Source organism: Cyprinus carpio, chromosome B10 (genome assembly GCF_018340385.1).
Source record: "Cyprinus carpio isolate SPL01 chromosome B10, ASM1834038v1, whole genome shotgun sequence".
Lineage (NCBI taxonomy): Eukaryota > Metazoa > Chordata > Actinopteri > Cypriniformes > Cyprinidae > Cyprinus > Cyprinus carpio.
Genome location: NC_056606.1, coordinates 17,771,119 through 17,793,979, shown reverse-complemented (window position 1 = coordinate 17,793,979; position 22,861 = coordinate 17,771,119). Strand labels below are relative to the sequence as shown.

The 22,861-nt window shown below is 36.3% G+C and overlaps 1 long non-coding RNA gene across 2 annotated transcripts; it reads left to right on the top strand.

Moving 5' to 3' along the window:
• Positions 1-22,861, top strand: LOC122138742. 2 transcript variants are annotated; one of them, XR_006155764.1, is made up of 3 exons: positions 1-242; positions 6,508-6,597; positions 22,222-22,861. It is a non-coding gene; the product is annotated as an uncharacterized LOC122138742 (long non-coding RNA). The 2 variants fall into 2 exon arrangements; XR_006155765.1 differs by lacking the exon at positions 1-242 and adding an exon at positions 3,678-3,802.

The following is a 22,861-nucleotide window of genomic DNA, read 5'->3' as shown; positions in this document are numbered from 1 at the left end:
AGCAGGTATTTGACAATTATAACATGGCTTCAACAGCACACCCTACACACTGTGTTTAGCACTGACAGAGGGAACGCATACTTTTGTTTGGTTTGTATTTGACAGATTGCGTGTTGGTCATGTTTCAGGTTGTGCAACAGGGAATCTGGTCTGTATCTCTATAGATCTTTGTCCTTTCACTGCCCGCAGCCTGATCATGTCCTGCTTCATCATGCTCTCTAATCTGAAGAACAACGGCTGCTGTAAGCCAATAGTTCAGTGCTAAAGCATCGCTGACAGTTTGTCATACCAAGGATAGCTGTCATCCTCCCAGTCTGTGTTGTGTAATGTCTCAAAATGTGCTTTCTCTTGTGATTAAAAATCTCTCAATAATAATAACTGATAAATGAATCACTTTGGGGCATCCAGTCTGTCCTCTGTGCTGGTTCAGTATATGGCAGAGGGACAGACAGAATGAGAGGTCAGGCCTCTTCCTCTGCTCCTCTTATATGGAGGCTGTCTAGGCTGATTGACACCATACACTAAAACAGTTACAGTGAGAGAACTGTTACTTTGAGAGAGTTTGTTTTTTTTGACCAGGAGAAAAGAAGCTAGTTATGTATTGAACATATGCAGCGTGGGCATATTTTGTTTTTTAATAATTGAAAGGAAATTGTGCTCTAGAATTATGAGAGCAAACATATAAAATGTCAATACGATTATGATTACATTTTAAAAACATAGTTACTTTAAAGTTCTATCCAAAAAAAAAAAAAGTATATATAATCTGATTGGCTGAGAGGTCTTTATCTCTTTTTTTTTTAGATGAGAATTTAGTTGTTAAGACTTCAAATATTTGGTTTGTTATTAAAATTAACACCTTATTGAAGATTTGCTTTGACATTTTCGGAGATGTGAGCTGCAGGGTGCTGCTTTTGTGCTTTTAACTGAATTAGCAACTTTTATGATGGCTGTCGTGTATTAAATATAATTATTCGATAAATAATATTTTATATGAATAATAGTAGTGTTTAATAAAAGTGTTTTTACTTTTTAATGAAAAAAAGTAATGTTAGAATTTTTGCTTTGCATTTATTTCATCACAGTGCACACAGCAGTGAGTAGTGAACAAATACACACCCACACAGAGCAGTGGGCAGTATTTTTTCCCTCTCTCTCTCTTTTCCACCCATGGAGCAGTTGGGGGTTTGGTGCCTTGCTCAAGGGCACCTCAGTCATGGCATTGATGGTAATGAAGGTGGAAGAGACCCCTGTATATTCCCCACCCCCCCACCCACCCATCTACAATCCCATCTGCTACCAAGACTCGAACTCGCGACCTCTGGTTTACAAGTCCAGCTCTAACCATTAGGCCACGACTGCACCATACTGACTGCCTGACTGACATTGATTGATAGCATAGTTTTATATTGCTTGTGATTTCTGTTCAAGCTTGAGGTGTCATTTTCTAAGCATTAGCAATGAATTGGCACCATGGAAATTCAAAATAAATATTTTTACAGTCCGATTTCATTGAATAATCAGGCTCAGGAAGAGATCAGCTTTCCTCTCAGCACCCTCTGATTTACAAGGGGCCCTTGAGAGATTTATGGCTTCTCAGAGAGAGCATGAAATCTGCACCTCGGACCGTCCAAATTTCTCCCTTCTGACAGATGACAAGACACTAGCAATTATCAGCCGCCAAGAATAAATCAAAGACTTTACTGCTCGTCCTGTGACGCCCTTAAAGAAATAACCGTTTTCAAGGTAAGGGGAACCTGCCTGACAGCCCTTTCCTGAGATTTGTAAATCTCTGGCCTGAGCCTCTGTAATGAACGGCTGTTACCCGCGTCTTATTAGAGGTCTGAAGAAAGCATTATAGATATTTATTTCCTGAGGGACTGTTCCACTAACCTTGGCTTTGCATGGTATATTGCACGGTAGAACAATTCAACATGATCGCCGATCAGAAAACGGTGGCACTTTATTATAAGACATAAATTATTATAACGGTAAAAATTAATTTCCATACTGCTTCCAGTTGGGCCGAGACAGATGGGTAATAAGAAATTTTGCTGATATACAAAAAACATTGTGGGAAACAAAGGACATTCAGTAACCTGAGAGACTCATAGCAGCTCAATTTTATATTGTATTCATATTGTGTTACTGTGTGGGGAAAAGTAGAGGTGCCGCGTGCTAGCAGGTCCTGCAGAGAGAGTGATAATGTGTATAGCCATTCTTCGAGGCTTAACCTCCATCAACTTAAAGAGTCATTAGCATTTCCACACTCTCTCTGCTGAAGTGAGAGTCCTGTGAGTCATGTGCAAAGGAACCATATTATCTATATTATAGACTGACTCAGGAAAGTGTGTGGAAAATATCCAGCTGAGAGAGGAAGATTTAACCATTATCTATGTCTATATAAGGAGCCATCATACGTTGCAGCCGCATTAGGCCTGCTTCTTAAAACGTGTGCATGTTATTCAATATGAAATGCCCTCAGGGAGCAATTGCTCACACATATCTACAGCATGCTGACAGCGTGAACAAGTGGTTTACAAGGTTTGTCATCAAGGTGGTAAAGCTGACACATTTGTGTTTGGTAGCAACTTGCTTATAAACAACACAATGCCTTGGTTCTCAATTTAACAGCATAGTTGCTTACTTTCTGACTATATGCAATTTTTAAACAGGCCAGGAGAAAATATTTTATTTATTAATAATACATTATAAATAAAAAAATAAAATAAAAATCTCCTGGCACATATAAATTGCCTGTGTTATATCAGGAGAAAAAATTATTTTAAGTGAAGTGGCTTTGTTAGTTCCACTCATTCCTGTTTCACTATTTATTCATAGTCTTCTTGATCTTCACCCACTAGCAGGATACATAGGCTATCTCTTACATCTTTGGGTCTGGATCTGCTGTTAAATCTTAGTGTTAACATCTTGTTTTCATTGTGCTATTTTTTAATTAATGTTAATAATTTATAATTTGTTGTCAATGGAATTGATAATTGCCTATTGTCATCTTTTTTTTTCCTCTTTAGGCTACTCCAGTCAAATTAAATGAAATATATACTAGTCTTGGAGTTTATATGTTCTACCTTGTGGTCTCGCAGGTCAGTAATTATACAAGGTCATTACAGAGAGAGTATATTAGAGATGTTTATGTTCATGTATTCAAACGGGTTCCTGCGCCACCTAAGGGAAACTATTATAGAAGAATCCTCTGAACCAGCCTTTACCCTTTAGAGAAAAATAAATTATTTAAATATCATGGAAAAAAAGAAGTGCATTTATCGCCTGTCTTGCTGCACCAATATGCAAGATTTCTATGACGGTAGCGCCACCTCGTGGTGACATATTGAGGAGCCTGATGCCATATTTCATTTATTTCTTGACATCCACGAGCCTATTTGTGTTCAAAGATTTGCAGATAAATTGCCTTAAACCGATGGCTTCACACATATATTTTACGTGGCAAAAAAATCTTGCGCATGCGTAAATAGGATTGAGCGTTTTTTTTGGAGGGGAGCTATTAACATAAGAGGGAGTAAATCTAAGGACCTAATGCTATTTTTTTATTGTTTTATTTTTTGCTGTCCCATTCCTTTAAAATATATAATACACAATATAGTAACGTTAATAACCCCCCAAATATCACTGGGACAGTTTAGTTATAACTACCCAGGCTCCTTGACAAACGTGTGAGGAAAAAAGTTCTTGTGGCTCGCGCAAAGAGCGCCAAATGAAGTCCTGTGAGGTCACAAAACTGCTCAACGTCAGAATGACAAAACACGGCTGTACGATTAAAAAGGTACGAACAGTGAAATACACATTACTGTAACTGTTTTAGATTAGTAAGTACTACTTTGAAAATTTTATTTAAGGTCAGTTTACATTGTTGTAACGCTGATAAATTCTGGAATTGGTCACATGTATGCGAGAATACTCTCGATGCTGAGCGGTTTCTGCACGTTTAACGTTAGTCATAATAAATTACAAAAACAAAAATATTTTTCATTCTTGTATTTCACACAGTGAACAGCTAAATAGGATCACTCTTTTATCAACTTTTAACAACTTTATCTGTCATAACGGCAGAGGGTGCTGACAGGGGCGTGGGAACTATATTGTGAGAGGGGGGCGGGATTCTTTGGGGGTTGGGGGGGGTGTTAGTGTAGGCCTATAGTAGGCTGTGTTATGTATCCTGATTGACTTTATGATTAGTTAAATCTGTTTTTGCACATGCATCGCCACAGAGTTAACCATTTCAGACAGTACAGGACAGCCTCTGTCTCGCTTCACTTCACGTCTGTGGCCGTTACGCACAGCTCAGTGTGGCCCAGGCACGGGCGCCAGGATTCGGTTTTGGATGGGCCAGACCAATCGTGGGTGGGCCTTAAATTAAAAATGTTAAATTAAAAAAAAAAAAAAAAAACCTTTATCCAATCACTGCTTAACCTAATAAATAGCCTGTTATAGTATATAACAGGCTATTTATTACTGTTATATTATCTGTAGCATTATACATAATATAGATTTTAATAGCTTGATGCTCTTTAAATATTTTGTTGCATTGTTAAAAGTTTCGGTGCATAGGACAGACCTATCCGCGATCGCTCTCCAAGGTTCTGACCAAAGAAGAGCAGCTTTGGATCTCCATTACGCATGAAGCGCATCATACCTGGGCTGCGCGCTTCCCGATAACATTGTCTCTTAGCGCTACTGAAGACTCTTCAGGTATTAGCTTAACTAAAGGTATACTACCACTAAAGGTATACCATTGCTAGTCGCCTTCAGGGTATCATCCACTCAAGCGAGGCATAGGGCTGAAAGGCAGAGGCGCTTTAGCCCTCCTAGCAACGGGCGCTTGTTTTGGGTAAAACATGATTTTGACGACTTCATTAAGTTTTTGTTTTTATAGAAAACTCTTTTTAAAAGATATTCGTGTTTTGTATAAATTGTATCTTAATTTTGATCAATGTTTTATCAATCAATTGCCCTTATATTTAATAAATAAGAAGCAAATATATAGCAGACAATGTAATAACCAGTAGTGTAATTTACAGAATTACAAAAAAATATTTTGCTACCTAAAAGTTAAAGATTTTTTGTGTCACGCATGCATGCATGTCTATTTCCCTCATATTAAATATAAAAAACATGTGGACTGATATTTTCCAATGTCTGGACTCCTTTATTAATAGAGTAGGCCTATATAAACAGACGCGTTTCAATATATTGGTATCAAATGCATTTTCTGAGAATTTATATTTCAAGTTTTTTACTGCAAATGTCGAAATGCGCTCTTTGGTCCATCAGTGCTTTAATCACTGATCACATTAGAATAAAATATCTCATAATAAAAATACAAAATCGACTGATTTATGAATGTATATGCATAGTTCTCATCAGTCGGGCGTCTGAAAGTTGTGGTCGGTGGTCAGTTTGTGAGTAAATGTATTTATTTGATCAACGTTTTCTACTTTTTTATGTAATTTCTAGCGACAAAATTAATATTGCAGTAATGAAATACTTGATGTCGTCTTACCTTGGAATGCGTCCTCCGAAGGCAGTATTTTTCAGTTTTCAGTGGCCTAAACGACTCAGCAGGTGCTTTTAATTGCGTTATTTCATATTCCTGTGCCTCAGTGGTAGAGCATTGCGTTAGCAGTGCAAAATGTTGTGGGTTCGGTTCCCAGGGAACACATGTTAGGTTAAAAAAAATATATATATTTTTAGCCTGAATGCACTGTAAGTCGCTTTGGATAAAAGCGACTGCTAAATGCATAAATGTAAATGAAATATCCACTTAGTTATCACAAAAGCTCTCTATATTTTGCTGTAGATCATTAAACCGTTACTCTACCTCAGAAGCCTGTCCAAAATCAGTTTCATCAGGTGCCTTCTTGCAAATACGCTGCCTGCAAAGTCATTGCCTGATACAGCAGCAAGTCACCTGCATAAGTTTTCAGATGCAGAACTTATATCTATCAGAGAATTAGACACCGGATCCAGTTCTGATTTATGTGCTTTATTTTTTTTACATGTATGTAACGTGAGGTGTTTTTAAAACTTCTCTTGTTTTATGAGCAGAGTTAGGAATAAATTATGGGTAGGGATTGGGTTAAGTCTATATTTTTGGGCAATAAGGTTGACCTAGGATAATCAGAAAATGTTGATCCAGGAACATGTCTTTCTTGGCAAAATCACGGTGACCAAAGATGACAGTGTTGCATTTCCAGCCCGGCGTATAATAATAATAATAATAAACCTAAAGTACCATATTTAATGTACTCATATACTTCTATATCATGGTTATATCGCCAGTAAAATAAGTATGTAAAAATAAATACATAAAGATAGTTTTTATTATTATTCATATACAGATTTATGCTCTTGTTCATTCCATTTTGATTCTGCTTCTTAATAATGTCTTTTTGATAAAACTATTATAAAGCACTGTAACAGCAATTATATTATAATTACACAGTTTTCCTCTTCTTCTTCTTCTTCCAGCATCATTCTGCTTTTGCTTCAGACTGACAGTGATCCTGATGACCCTGAAATTCTGAGTAGTCCAGCACCTTCATTGTGCAATTTGTGAAGGTAACACTAGGCTATATTTGTAAATGATCTGGAGCCATTTCAGTTGTTGTGCCTGCTGATTTGCTGAAATCTATGAAATATGAGCAAGTATTTTCTCGCTAGGTTTATTTCAAGGTGTAATTTGATGTTAATCTACTCTTTAAAAGCTCACCCTGACATAATTACTCTGCATGTCTCCTGCACTCTGTGTTATTTCTGTATCCACTGTAATGCGTTCCCACTGATGACGGCAGATTTGAGATGCCCTGCTGGAACCTTCTTTCAGAGATCAAATATAATAGTCTGAAATAAGCGGGAACAGATGGACTCAGATCTATTTTTGGAGGGTGATGCAAGAGAATCTGACGGGTGCTTAGAAGTTTACGTTGAAATCCTGGTTACATTCCAGACCATTTTAGTGTAAGAATGAATTATTTATGTTTGTTGTGCTATGGTCTAATCATTCAGGAAGCCGATTTTTAGCAGATGCTTTTAAGCAAAATAAAGTACACTGTGTGTATATACAAAAACAAAAAAACACACACACACACACACACACACACACACACAAACGCACACACACACAATGATGATTATATATATATTCCTACTGGAAACATGCAGTCATGACACTAAAAGCTGGACCAAATGAAGCCGTAATCAGAAAGTTTGACACCATTGATGATAGTTTTATTTTTTTATTTTTTTTTTTAGCTCTTTCCGTCCTGATCGCCAGTGGTATCAGGTTTCATTTGGTCCAGCTTTCAGTGTCATGACTGCATGTTTCCAGTGGGTGGAGCTATGTGTTTACTGCCAATGTGACTGTCGGTTAAAAGATTTATGTCATATTCAGTATATCAGTTTTGGTTGAAGTGTTAAGTTTCCTTGGAACATGTTATAGTTTGAGCTCTCCAGAAAACACTCTGATTCATTTCAGGAGAATGTGAAGGTTATGTGAGACCAGTTTCTTTTTTCCAATGGCTTTTGCCTCTGTTTATTAGTCACAGTGCACAAGGGACCAGAAGTTATTGAGGTGAGACAGAAAGAATGGGGCCGGCTCATAGTCTGCTCTCAAACCTTCATTACTTGCGTAAGTACGACATCTCAGACCTGTCAAGAACATGTGCTGCACCGCGTCTCTTACAGAGAGCGTCTCATCTGAATGAATATTCTCCAGATGTCTGACCCGTATTCTCTCAAACTCCTGCTGTGAAATGCTCTTAGTTAAAAGCAAAAATGACCTAAATGACTAGAATTTAACATCTTAAAGGGACAGTTAGCCCAGTTTGTCTACATTTACTAACGCTCATGTTGTTGCAAACCCATATGTTGTAATAGGGACAAAATCACCAAAAAGCACCATAAAAGTATCATGCGCTATAATCATAGTCTCTTGGTAAGTCATACGATAGTTTTGGGAGGAACAGACTGAAAGTGAAGTTATTTTTCACTGATGACTTACCTTTTCCTCCACAGAAACTTGCATTTACATTGAGTTATTTAGCAAACACTTTTATCTGAAGCAATTTATAAATGAGGAGCATTAAAAAAATAGTACTTTATCATGAGATTCATCAGTTCTTCCAAGAAAGTCTCAAGAAAATCCCCAAGAAAGACAGATAATATATCTTTTTTTATTTAACAAAAAATAATATTTGTTTATTAGAAAATGGATACAAAAAATATTATTTTGACATCAATTTATGTAAATGGCTGTTTAAAGATTCTTCCAAAAAAAAATCTGAATAGAACAGTGTTTCTGCGGGCTTAAAAAGTCTTACTATGCCCTTGCACAAATTAAGGCCTTAAAGTTTTACATTGGAGCAGAAAGTCTTAAATTCATAGTCATGGCATAAAATGTTCCAATACAAATATCAAATTATCACAAATGATGATACTTTTACTTGAATTATTATTATTTTTTTCTAATCCTGAAACAAGAACAAATATCTGTGAATGGGGTAGGAAAATTTATTTCCCTTTTTAATTATGTTCTAATTTGTTCTTGTTTTCATTGTAAGCTCTCTTCATTTTGATCATTGTCTCATAAAAAAGATTTATGTAATTTTGTTAATAACGTATCTGGATTTAAGAATTTTTAGACATTTGCACTGGAAAGCAAGACAAAATTACTGATGCTTATTTTCAAATTATTGTTGCATTTTCAATCTTTGAGGCATTGCTAATAAAAAACATTTACATTTAGAAACCATGTTGACACATTCAATCAGATTTATTCCTTAAATTCTCTTTGCTTTGTCTTAAAATAATGTAAAAATGTATTGTGTTTTAGGGTGAATGGGCTTTAATACTGAGGTGAGCAATTTCTGGAGGCATTAAGTGAATGTGTTTTTACTGTCTTCATGAAGCCAGAGACTTTGATAAGCAGTTACACATTTCAGCATCTGCTCATAGAACAGGTGCTCTCATCAACGATGCGTGTAACATCAAACGCTCTCCTGACGGAAATAGTAAAGTGTTACCGTAGTTTAACAAATCGCTGTGGTGTATTATGCAGTGGTCTTCCCTTCCTCCTGATTGTGATGTCTGCTCTGTGGGTAAAGTTGTCCTGATCTTTCCCTTGTATTTTCCCCCTCTAGTCCTTCACTGCAGATACGAACTGACAGTATCCCTCCTTTCTACACGCCCTTTCCGCTGACCTTTCCTGTCTGCTTTTCTCTGGTCCAGGCGAGAGTGATGAAGCCTCTCAATGCTCAGGCCAGTATGACTAAGACAGAACAAGATTACCTGTGACATGGGCAGGGGAACAGAGGCACTAGAGTGTTTGTTCAGTGACACGGGCATGCTGCAGTGCATTGTGGGGCCGGAGTCGATGCATGTTCCAATGAACTGCCTCATTCATCTCGATATGACCACTCTGTGGTCTCTCTCTCTCCCTAATGGGTAGGAACAGCTGTGAAAAAGAGCAGCTCACACTAACATTAGCCATTATTTCATTACTCTGAATGTTGAAGTGTGCAGAGAGCCAAAGTACGTTAATGAAGACAGCACCATGTCAACACGGATTGGATGTGGCATTTATTACAGATATTACAGCCTCAATCATCCTGATGCATTACACACACTATTGTGCGAAATGCTGAAAATGAACATGGGTTTTTATATGGATTGACTTTATTTCATGTTATATAGACTGGAAAAATTCCACCAGCTTGTTGTTTCACAGTAGAAATGTTTTTGACACTTCTTTGGAGATTGGAAAATAGCTCTTGGATTTTGCAGAGATTCCTCTTTAGATAGTCTAGAGTGGAGCCGGGGTGTTTGACTGGTTGTGCTTTAAAGAGGGCCACTTCTTTGGTAGTACCACGTGTAGTCCGACTTTTGATTATTAACAAATAATTGCAAATTAATTGGAATAAGAGCCCATCTGAGCAAAAAGCAATCAACAACCACAGTTTTTGTTTTTATGTGCTATAAATCTGAAGTTCATTAAAATACAATAATGGACAGTGATTGAGTGGAAAACAAAATCAAATATTGTAACAGCAGTCTCCACAGACACCAAACACGTTGCGGGAAATTGGCTCATTCATAAAACAAGCAGAATTCATTTTGTGTAAATCATTCATTAAGCTGTTCTGACCGATTACTAACTCTTCATTTTTTCAAAATGTTAAGTTATAAAAAAAAATGTACACCTACCTTTGACCATTTGTAAATAGTGTGAAAAACATCAGAATGTTAATAACACTTCATTTTGATAACATTTACATCACTCATATCTGAGGTTCACAAAGTGTTGATGAATCTGGAGAAGACTTATTGAGATGGTCCATTTTTAATGCAAATTACTCAAATGAAAGGCTCATTGTGTGTAGATTTGTGAATGAGAACTTCCTTTCAAAAAGAAAGGTCCCAGCAAAATTGTTTCATTTTTGTATTAATTTGTATTTATTATAAATATTTTTCATGATTTTTTAATTATAGAGCTATAATATAACTTCATAAGTTAAATATTCATTTTAAAAAACTAAAACATAACTACTGAAAAAAAAATAATTATAGAGCTATAATATAACTTCATAAGGTCATAAACACTTTTTTGTATATGATGTAAAACTGATTCATTTGTAGATATCAGCACATTCTTACTGATACATAAGACGTGTGTACAAGATCAGTGAATGTCCAAAAACCATCACAACCTTCAAACGCCATCTCAACTGGCCCTAAGCACTCTCACTGGTCTTTGGGTCATCCTTATTGTAGAAACTATCATAAAACAAAATCACCACAAAAGATAAAACCCCTTTAAAATCAACACCCCTGCAGCCAACAGTGCTTTCGAAACAATTTCACCACCTTAGATAACACTTCTTTTGATAATATTTCAAGGCCTGCTATGAGCAATGCTCCTGTTATTATGAATAATCCATAATCCACCTCCATCCTTTTCATAGTTTTGTTTAATAAAAGGCTACTGATATTTAGCCTTTTTACTTACTGAATATCTGTCAGTTACTCTATTGAAAGGCTGCATTTAGCATCTATATATAAATTAGTCTAATTGGTGTCTTGTAGGCATGACCCTAACCCAGTCATTTCAGGATTTAAAGTTCAACTAATCATTCACATAAATCTCAGACTAGTTGGTTGGAAACATAAGGTCCTTGAGAACTCATTCCTAGCATGGACAAAGCTCTCATTCTAAGTTACCTCACCTCTTGTGTTGAGATTGATCTTATATATTTCAGGGTCAACATCCAGCTTGTATCTTTAAAAGAGGCCATCGAGAGTATGCTTGCAAAGCCAAAGGGTTAAATAAAGGGAGCTCTTTTTGTTGCTGTCGCCTGGAGGGAAAGCCACAGATTTTCCCTCTATTTCCCTCTGTGCTTCACAGCTAACAAAAGAGCTATTGGAGATCGGGTTTGTTGTCATTTGAAAGCAATGACCTTGCCTCTGCCTCTTATAACAGGTCGTTCTGTTTTGGCACAGAAGCACTCATCTGGATGCCTAGTCTCAGCGGGGCGACCCACAGAAATACCTCCATAATAATGGAAGCTAGTGATTGTTCACAAACAATCAACTGGAAGGCAATCCGGCTGATATGAGAGATGGCTTTAGCAAGGAGATGGGTTATGAACATGGCAATGAGAGGTGCTAGATCTGAAATAGGAAAGGCAGAGGCTCTATAACCTGTAATCCCAGAGACAGCCAAAGCCGTCGGCAGTCAATGAGAGTGGCAATCACTGATGGATCACCCTTCTGACCCGCCAGTCAAGGTGTAAATGGGTGCAGCGGTATTTCTCAGTGTGGTTTGTGTAAAGTTAAATGTGGGTTGCTTGTCACCTGGTGGTTTAGATTTGTGGCTGAAAATACAAAGGGCACAGGGTCAATGTTTGGAAAGGGCCAACTAAAAAATAGTGTTTTATCAACCTAGCCTTTTAAAGAGCCAGTTAGACTGCGTTTAACCCAGGATACTTTGGGTCAGGATGGGAAATGTGGTAGCTTTGCGGTTAAGGATCTGTGCATGGTTACATTTAGTTTTTTTTTTTTAACAGAGGTTGCGCTTCAAATAATCGTTATCCGTCACTTTGAGTGACTGGGCTGTTAAATTTCTGTCATGCTCTATTCAAACACTGTTTAGAATTTTTGAGGGGAGAGCGCTCTTTGGTTTTGCCAAACACTGTTTTGGAATGTCTGAGGGGAGATCTCTTTTGGTACTTTGGTCAAACACTGTGTTGCAGGTTATTTTATTTTTTGTTTATTTATTTATTTCACCAGCTTTATGTGCAGTATACATCAGACAGTCAGTGACTGTAGGTGATCTGTGGAAATGCTGTTTGAGACTAAAATGATACAAGGCTTGCAAAATGTTAAAATCCCTGGTAGCCCTTTGGACAGGCATTCTTTAGATTTTGGTAGCCCACAACGGATTTAACCAGCCCGAACATCAGCTGAACTTCAAAAAGGAAGATCTTGCGCTAAGTTCCATTCACATTTAACATGATTTCAAGTCAATAATAGAATCCATCAAAGAGCAAAAAAACTCAATTCTAGAAGTTTGTTCATGTATCCAAATATGAGGATTACATGCCGAGGTTCTGTTCATATTTATGTTCAGTTCCTCGTGTGTATTTTATTTTAAAATGAACAATTGACAGATATATCCCATGTATCTCCTCTGGATATATTTGTGAATTGCTAATGAAGTAACTGGCCTGTCACTGATTCATTAATTAAATACATAACTATTATTTGGATACATAAATTTCAAGCATTTAGTTTTTTTTTTTTTGTTCTTTGGTGATTTATAAAAAATGGTTCCTTTTTATTTAAAGGACACTTGCTATTTAAAGAATACTACTACTTTGATATCAAAGCAACTAGAGGTCAAACTTTTTTAAAGACAAGTGAACTGTTGTAATAAAATAAGAACAAATAAACAAATTTCAAACATGGATGAATAAAATATAGGGGTGTAACGATTTACTCATTTTCTCGATGCATCGATTACAAACCCTGACGATGCAAAGCATCGATCTTGAAACATGCAGAATCAAATCGTTAATCGAATCAAATCGAATTTAATTGTGAAATCATTCTTGAATAGAATCGAAAACCTACGAATCATGAATCGAATCGCTGTCTACCCAAAGATTCACAGCCCTAATAAAATGGAACAAAGTTACAAATATAAATAAGGTCTAACAGTTATTAATTAGTTTTCAGATACAGAAATGTGATAGAGAAAAAACACTGCATAGTGTTCACTGTATAAATTAAATGTAGATTAATCTTTAAAAATTAGTTTGTTGTTTGATTACCATTAATGGCAGACAGCAGCAGGTATTTACAGGCCGCTGTCCCTTTAAGATCCATTGCATGGATCCAATATAATGATACAAATGCGACATAACCAACTTTGTGTTTACAAGAATAATTGCTGAGATTGATATTTTGAGATCATTTTGTATGTATGTGTTCGTACAAGGAGACTTGGAAGAGGTATCAATTCTGTGTTCGCTTGCTGTATGAAACGCTGCTTTCTGTGCCACTTTGAGTGTGTGTGCACAGAAAACTCACAGAATTGCATTCTCTTTAACCTCTCCATGCACTTCAGTAGTTTAAAATGCTTGAATGTTGAAATTGGCAACATGCAAATGCAATTGATCAACTATGATCCAGTTCACCCCAAGCCAGCAAATCAAGCAAGGAATTGTGTGTTACTATTTAAGATAGGCCATCGGGCAGGGCAGTGATACATTTTGGTAGCCTAACTGAAATGAAATATACAATAGCCCCGGGATGTTGGGTTAATGATTTTGCAAGCCCTAGCCAAAATATCCATATGGAATCCAATGTGAAAACTTGACTTTGGAAGCATTTAAGAACCTACTGGTTAAAACTAGATTTTCCACTAGGGATGAAACAAAATAATTCAGTTAGCATTATTTACTATTTACAGTTATATTAATAAGCTAACTGGTTTCTAAATTTACCTCTGTCCACATTACACTCTTGAAAGCATAAAAATCTAAAAAACAATATTAAAAACTACACAAAGCTCTTTCTCATAGTACAACAACAGCCACCCAAAATATCACATTTTAAAAACACTTTTCCAGACAGGTAATTAAGTGTTCCGCTCAGCTCCTGGAACAGATATGGCGCCGTAAATGATTCTAGTTGAGTTTGGACAGGAATTTAATTGATTGAAATGCACTGCTCTTTGTCACTCCTGGAGACGCTGCTAGAATGAAGAGTTTATGTTGTCTGCCTTGTATTTAGAATATGTAAAAAATATGAAAATATACATAAGAAAACTCTTTACAACATCTATTTCAAAAAAAAAACAAAAAAATACAAATTGTAGGTCACTACACCTGTGCTGTGTGAAAAATCACCAAAATATCAGTTAAAAGTCTTTTGGAAAAATGGCTAAGAGAACTGAAGTTAGTTTTGAGAAACTAATATCATTTGTATGCAAATGAAACTGGGTTTGATATTTTGCCATCTAAAGCAATGAAATTCATACATTTTAAGTGTGGCTTAAAAGTCCAAATACTTTTTGGGGCCACTGTAAATTTCATTTCACTTCAGTTGTGTGTATTTGGATTAGAGTGTGTATTCTGCAAGTCTGTGTATTTTCTGGCTAAATGTGTATTTTTCCATTACTATAAAACAAAGTATTCACTAATAGGCAGAAAAACCCATAGAGCAAAGTAATGTGTTGAGGAAATACGTTGATGTTATCTTCTTTAAAAACAATAAGACAGCAGCATATTTGGAATGAGTGCAGAGAGGGAGGGGCGGGCTTTAAAAGTGTTTTGTGACTTGTTGATAAGGCAGCGCCTGTCACTCAGGTTGACGGACAGCTTTGAGATGTAACTGTAACTCTGCATGTGTGTGTGTGCGTTTATTGGAGAGGAAACGGATTTGAATGACTTTTATCTACCGGCTTATATCCTGCTCATTTTCACTATGGAGTCTCCTCAGCTCCACCACACCACCCCCCCCCCTCAAATAGAAATATCTTTAAATAAAAAAAAAGAAACAACATCTAACCATCTTTTTCTCGCCTTTTCTCCCGGGGTTCTGGGCTGATTAGCTTATGAACTGTGAGTGACATTTGAGTGTTTGATATTGAGGCTTTTGTGCACTTTTGCGTTTGTGGGTGTTAATGCTTTTCGCTCGACTGATTTGCATTGCTGAACCGAGAACGTCTCCATTCTCATGCATGAAGAGATCTTATCGAGATATAAATGTCTCTGATAGCTATGGTGAATTTGATAATGAAATGAATTAATAAACAATTTGACATGTAAAAGCTCTTTCTATAATGGCATCGGAGGAGATGATGCATGCACACACACACAAACAGAGTGACATCTGTGCACTTTGAGCGCCAGCTATTTCTGGAGGGTTTGATCAGGCCCGGTTGCTGCCAATGATGAGGTATTGATTGGTTGAGAAATGTCAGTGTTGAATAACAGCCTGGAGCTAGTGAGGGAATCGGAGAGAATGGCTCGCGATTCTCTCGCTGGCCGCTGGGGGGGGCTGTGAGCGTTTTGTTGTGCAGGGAGACGCTCGGGGAGCTGGACCGCAGAGCGTATGGCCCACATTACTGAATGGCCATGACAAGCTGCTCTCAAAGGAACAGATGCTTTTCACAGAGCCGTTCACCTCGAGGCCACAGCTGATGTGACCGCTGATTGGTCTGTGATTTCTTTCAGCTTTGCTTCTGAACGTTCATTTACCGGGAGAGGGGAAAACAGGACAGTCGTGAAGTAAGAAGAAAAAAAATAGACAAAAACCCTCCAGAAATCCCACAGGAACATAAAGTCTCCTCGCTTTGAGTGCATATGTTTGATACAGATTATGAATATAAACACAAGAAATTAAGGAAATTAAAACATGAATAAAAAATATTAGTAAATTGCTAATTAAATTGAGGCTGATAAACCCATGAAGTTGAAGGATTTTTAAACTGCCTGCTTATTGTATGAACATAACAAAACATAAAACAGAGTATACAAATCCAAAGGAGGCTACTAAGTACTTTGTTCACTTTTTATGATGCTCTGGGATTTGACTGCAAAAGCTTTGGCCCACATTACTGAATGGCCATTTCCAGATGCTTTTCACTTATCGTAGCATCGAGGCCTCAACAGAGTATACACCACCGATTGCTCTGTGATTTGGAAGCGTGGTAAATGATGAACGTTCATTTAGGGAGTAGTATTAGGGGCAAAATAAGAGTAACAAAAAAGCACAAAATAACATAAAACCAATCTTGAAGAACATAAATTTAATAAATCACCTGAAATTACTATTGGGAAAAGAGGTGTGTTCTGAAGGACAGTACTAAATAAACAAAGTCCCAGCTTTGAGTGTAAACAAGAAAAATGTACACATCTGCATTCTCTTCAAAAGAGGGGTTTCAAAGCATACAGACATGATGGAAAGGGTAAATTCACAAAATGCTTAAAACTTTCTAATTTTTGGGGACCTGAATCTTTCGAAGAACTGTCAACAACTAGTCAAAGTCACATTTAAAACTAAAATCAAAAAAAAAAAAACACAGCTGTACATTCAGGTAACAACACAGTATATAGGTATAGTTCGCCATAAAATATAAAATTCTGTATATTAATTACACACACATACATGTTGTATATAAACCCGTACAGACCAAAAGTTTGGAACACAAATTAAGATATTTTTAATGAATTTGAAAGAGCTCTCTGACCCTCCCATAGACAGCAATGTAATTATTTGATCAACATACAGAAAAAGCAAGGAGATCGGTATAATAAACCAAAATACAACAAAGCTACAATATAACTTTTACAAATCCAAGAAAACAAAAATAACAACTTCATTAAACACAATTAGTCTCCTCCACGTCAACCTAGCAGCCTTTTGGAGAGATGCAAAGCTGAATTTTTAGAGATCATTATCACATGATGTTTAGAAATCATTCTAATATGATGATGTCATTATCAAAGTTGGAAACAGTTTTGTAAATGTTTTTTCAGAACATTTGATACTTTTTTAGGATACTTTCCAAAATGCCGCTAAAAAAAAAAAAAAAGAAAATTGTATGTTTTTAAAATATTTTCTTTTTTGTAAAAACAATATTGTACTACTGGTCAAAATTTGGGTCAGAAATTGTTTTTTCACATGGATTTTTTTACCAAAAATCTCCTTACTTTTATTCAGGAGGGATGTGCTAAATTGATAAAATGGGATAGTAAAGAAAATAGCTTATTAGAATATATATTATTAGATTTTTTTTTCTGAAGATGAATAAATGCAGTTCTTAAAGGTCCTTTTATTCATCAAATATATTAATGACAGCAGAACTTTCCTTTTCAGGTGAACACTCATTTAATAAATCAGAATATGGAATGATTTTTAAATGATATGATTTTTTTAATTAACAGAAAATACATCTTAACACCCAAAACCAAATAAATAATTCTAAAAAAATCATCTTAACAACTCAAGTCGTAATTATTTTTTTTAAAGTAATTCAAAATAGAAAAACTATTATTTTAAGTTGTAAAAACCGCACTCACAAGATATACTGTTTTTTTTCATGTATTTTCTTATCAAATAAATGCAGGCTAAGATGAGCAGAAAAACTTCTTTGTAAAATGCTACGAATAAAAATGAAAGTAATGTTTTCAAAGTTTTGTTTTTCTGTACTGTAACATGTTTTATGTGAAATAACTTATATATAGGACATATATATATATATATAATATATATGTTGTGTGTGTGTGTGTATGTGTATAAATATAATATGTATTGTGTATATATATTTTTTTTTGTGCTTTAAAACTGACTTCAACTGCATACCTTTTTTAGAACTAAACATAGTATATAACAGAGTATATCAAAAAATCAAATAACTGAAATACTTAAAATTATAAAAATAATAAAAACATAAAGTAATAAATTAAAAACATAAAAGTATTTAACTAATTCACTTATATATTCATACATTTCGATTTATATATATTTTTTTTTAAACCTTCACCCCACAAACATTAATATAACAATAATAATCCCTTGGGGGGGGTGACATCTCGAAATGTGACCCAGACATATTTCCATTATATTCACCATGTAATTCTTCCCTGCCCCCCACAAACCTGAATAAATAAATCAGAATCCCTGTGACATCTCAAACTGTGCAGACAGTGACTGACATTTTCATCCGTTCATTCCTCTTAAGGCCCCAAAAGGCAAATGCCAGAAGATACAATATTCATGCAGCCTGACAGGCAAACCCAAGGCCTCTTCCCTCTCTCTCTCCCTCTTTATATTGAACAGGCAAACAGCCTTTTCAAATATGAGCATTTGCAGCTAAATGTCCCCTTCACGCACAGACAAAGCCTCCTGGGCAATATTTTAGGTCTGATTCAGAGGAGAGGCTGCATGTTTCTGATTTGGCTGCTCAAACTGAGCTCTCGTTAGCTAGGTGCTTCACTCCTGGGGGACAATTTCGGGTGCAGCCAAGATTCACTTCACTGCAGGGCAGATCTTCTAGCAGCCTGAGCTCTCAGCAACATCCTGTTCATTCCTAAAGGCAGATTAAGCATTTCTGCAAATCATATTAATGATGAATCATATGGAAGACACTCCTGGTGAGATGACACAAGTGGGCTGTATATGAGAGCCCGCTGGCCCCACTGTGTCTCCTTGATCAGAGCTGAAAGTGTATGCTTTTAACATAATCAATGCTGGAGATGAATCCTTTGTGCTCTGCTGGAGATGCTTTTGTTCCTGATGGTGGGCTGATCGCTGAAGAGCAGCTTTTTGGCCGTCTGCTGACCAGTGTATTACAGGGGTCATTTGTCACCATTAAGTACACTTTTCCCAGATTGTCTCACAGGTAGAACCATACTGCTCCTCTATCACTGCTAAAATCATGCCAGTTTCATTCACCTTCATGCTGGAGTTGATGATTTTATCTCTGCTTAAAGATTATGTGAAATTGACCCATTTAATTTCCCTGATTATATTATGCATTATTAGTGCATGTTTATTGGGTACAATTTATCAGAATGCAGTGGCTTTCTCTGCCTCTGAAACAAGTTTTCTTTTCAATAATATCATAGCCTAACATGTCACAATACAATCAGATCCCACCCTACATTCTGTCACTCAGAAATATATTGCACTATGGAGGTTAAATGCTTTTGGTGTCATTGTCTTTTAAGACGAAATAAAAGATTGACAGATAAATACACTTCCACTTCCAGCAGCCCTCCAGAACAAATATTATAATATCCACAAACTTTAAAGTGGGCGAATTTAGATGCTTCATTGGGTTTAGATGACACTAACAAGAAAATGCTGTAAGATTCAATGTTTTGATGGCCAAACGTTACCGCAAACAGGAGCGAGTCTTTATTGAGACTTTGATTGGATTTGACATGAAAAGCTAAACGGACAATGCGGCAAAACTCTTTCTAGCTTCCTGACTGTGGCTTTCCGAAATTAGGCTGACAGGTATTTTGACAACATCTATTTAAGAAAAATAGGAGGATTAATGAGTTAATTAATCATTTTATGTCATTCTGAAAAAAGACCCAGGAGAGGCGTCTCACAGCAGACTGGCCTTTTTCTCATCCTCCCTCTCTCTCTCACTCTCTCTTTCCCTTTCTTTCTTTTTTTTTTGGCAAAACGTAATTGTATTCAATGATATGCAGCAGCTTGCTATTTTGGCCATAGTTCTTAATTATGATTGGTGTTATTGCTCTCCAGAGCAGAGCAAATTGCTGTTATGTTGTTTGCCTGGGCCTAATCTCATTGGCACGTTGTCACAAAAGTAATTATCTGTCATTTAAATTGATGCCATAAGCTCAAGACAGAAGCACACCTGCTGCCACCAGCCAGGCATAGAGGAGTAAAGATCACAACTCCTACTCCTCTCTCACTCCTTTATTATGTCTGAATCTAAACCATATGCATGTACAAATATGTAGCATGCCAGCAATAGTAAAGTACATTACTTCTGAAGTATGATGTACAGTATGCCAATATCAATGTCAAAAATTGGCCCAGGGATGCATATATTACTTTAAAAATTCAAAAATTATTAAATGTAGTTTAATGTTCAACTCATCTCCCCATATCTCCAAATCTAACAACTACAAAGTTAAAGTTAATCTTGAATAACACAATTTAGTAACACTGTTAAAAATAAACTCTAGCAAATCCTACAGGTAATATACATTTTTCAGACTGTTCATTATAATGTTGTGATGCTTATATTCACAGTATTTAAAATATTGATTTTAGGCAATTTATTTAGACAAAAAGTAGTGTACATTTTTAATCCCATCTGTAACATGGAAATACTGTAACTCCTTTTAAACTTCCATTTTAATATGTGGTTTTAATTGGTGCATGTTGGGAAATGTGCAATTTGTAATTCAATCTCAGCTTTCACAAGAATGTACAAGGCACTTCCATAGATGAATGAATGGATGGATGAACTGAAAAACAGGCACCTGGTTGCAGAGTTAAGCGAGTAAACAGCACTGAAGGTTACATTTTTCTCTGATGCTCTGTGCGGGAGAGTTTTTGGCATGAACTCGGGATAAGTTACCCATAATCCTCTTCAGACCTGCAGCTCTGTGAGGGATCAACTCCTGATGGATAATCTAACACAGGGTTGGTGAATGCTCTTTTCAGCCAATGAATAACATTAAAAATTCAAGCAGCAGAAGAAGGAGACAATGATGAATCTGACCTTATTAATTTTAACTTTGGATAAATAATGCAGGGCTTTCTGTTCAGCCCCTCTCCCTGTTTCTCCACCTCCTCCCCCTGATGGCAGCGCCCCCGTCAGATCTCTGATGATGCATTAACATCCTGTTCACTGAGTCTCTGTCTAAAAACAGCCAAGCGACTGCAGGGTTTTTGTGGAAAGGACAGTGAAATCAGGACGTGCTGCTGAGAGCATGAGAGTGTTCAGGTGGACAGATCTTTTCATTAGAGGTGGGAGGTTGTTTTGTCGCTGTTTTCTCGCACACAGAACAGCTGCTGTGCAAACATCTTGTTATTTTACAAATGCGCTGACCTTGCTATGCCATTTTCAGATTTCACATCTTTTTGGAAAACATTCCAATTAACATTCAGTCACGATCACAGCAAGCACTAACAACAACAAACCCTATAAAGAATGGGATTATATCATTGGTAGAAACATAAATAGAGAAATGTAAAGTATTTTTTAATATTTAAAAAAAAAAAATCTGAAAAATATAAAGTGTGTTTGCCCATGGAAAACTAGTATAGGGTGAATTTGCTAAGGTGTTCTGAGTGGTGACAAAACTACAGCACAGTTGCTATAATCTGATTCAAAAACAAATTATTCTTGGTTCTTTTTGGCAAATAAAAGGCATACAGCACAGTCAGTTGATTCTGATTCATGAACAAATGACTCTCAAGAAACAGGTTCTTTTAATGAATCATTCTAAAATACTTTCCTACATTTTTCCCTTTGAAGTTTACTTCAGCTTATTCAACGAGCAGTTTGTGGTTATTATATCTGCTAAATAAATAACTATAGAACTGTGAAGTTTGAGCCCTGTTAACGTTTATAGTTAACATTTATGTACCCAGTTACAAGTTTGCTTGTATAATTTGCAGAATTAGCTGAGAATTTCTTTCATATGAAAGCAAAATTGACATTATACATGAAATATGTCGAAATAAATTGGAAATGAATCAAAATCTATAGTTAATTTAATCAAGAGGGTGTGAATCTGAATCAAATAGAATGTAAATCTCTGAGATTTTGATCCTAAGTCTATGAGGTTCCCCTTTATATTGCAACTCTGATTACTTTCTTTTTTTGAAAATTTGGATACATTTCTGAATTTATTCGGCTCCCCATGCAATTTTTACTTCATGTTAGCTTAATTCACCCAGGTGAAGTCTAAGCTGGCATAAATGTTTCTGTCAGAAGCTTTGAGAGCAACAGAGGAATGTAGTTCACCCCTGACAAATTGGGTTCCAAAAGATGATCTCTTTTGAAAATAAAACCATCAGATTGATGGGAACGAGACAAGCCCTGCTGCTTGAGACAGTGGCATAAATAAAATGACAATAAGAAGTAAGAAAAATCCCCATTTCTTGTTTCCTGTTTTGTCCGCTGAGGTTGTCAGTGCTGTTGTTCTGTCCTGATGACCATTTGTGGGATTGGACAGAGGCAGCCGTGCCTGACTCGGGGGCTGATGGTCCACTGATTGCACAGATGTCCCTAAGAAGGCGAGATGCCGTGGAAATGATGGATGACGTGAGTCCTGCCCCTCTGCCCTCGGCTATCAAGCGCTGTCTGGAAAACAACAGAAAACCTCTCAATCAACGGAGACTGTCCGGAAGTTCAAAATGAAACTAGTTTGAGATGTAAAAGATGTGCTGGTGTGTTACCTGTTGGAGAGCTTGAACTCCTGCAAGTTTTACAGTATGTATACCTAAGATAGAGACTGCTGGGTGATATGGCCAAAAAATATGGCATAATATCGATATTTAGCATGATATTCATTTACCATTAAATAGAGAAGAAAATGCTTTTCACATGTATGAATAAAAAAATGACCAGTCTGTTCACAATTTAACTTTGAAGAGTAGCTTCCTTTTAATTTAGCACTCTGTGAAATCCATTTTTTCCCTAAGATTTTTTTAAATTCTGTATTTTATTATTTAATACAAGTTTATCATCACAACTTGTCTAAGTAAACATTAACAACTTAATTATCTTTTAAAATGTAATCACAATATGATATTTATAACAAAA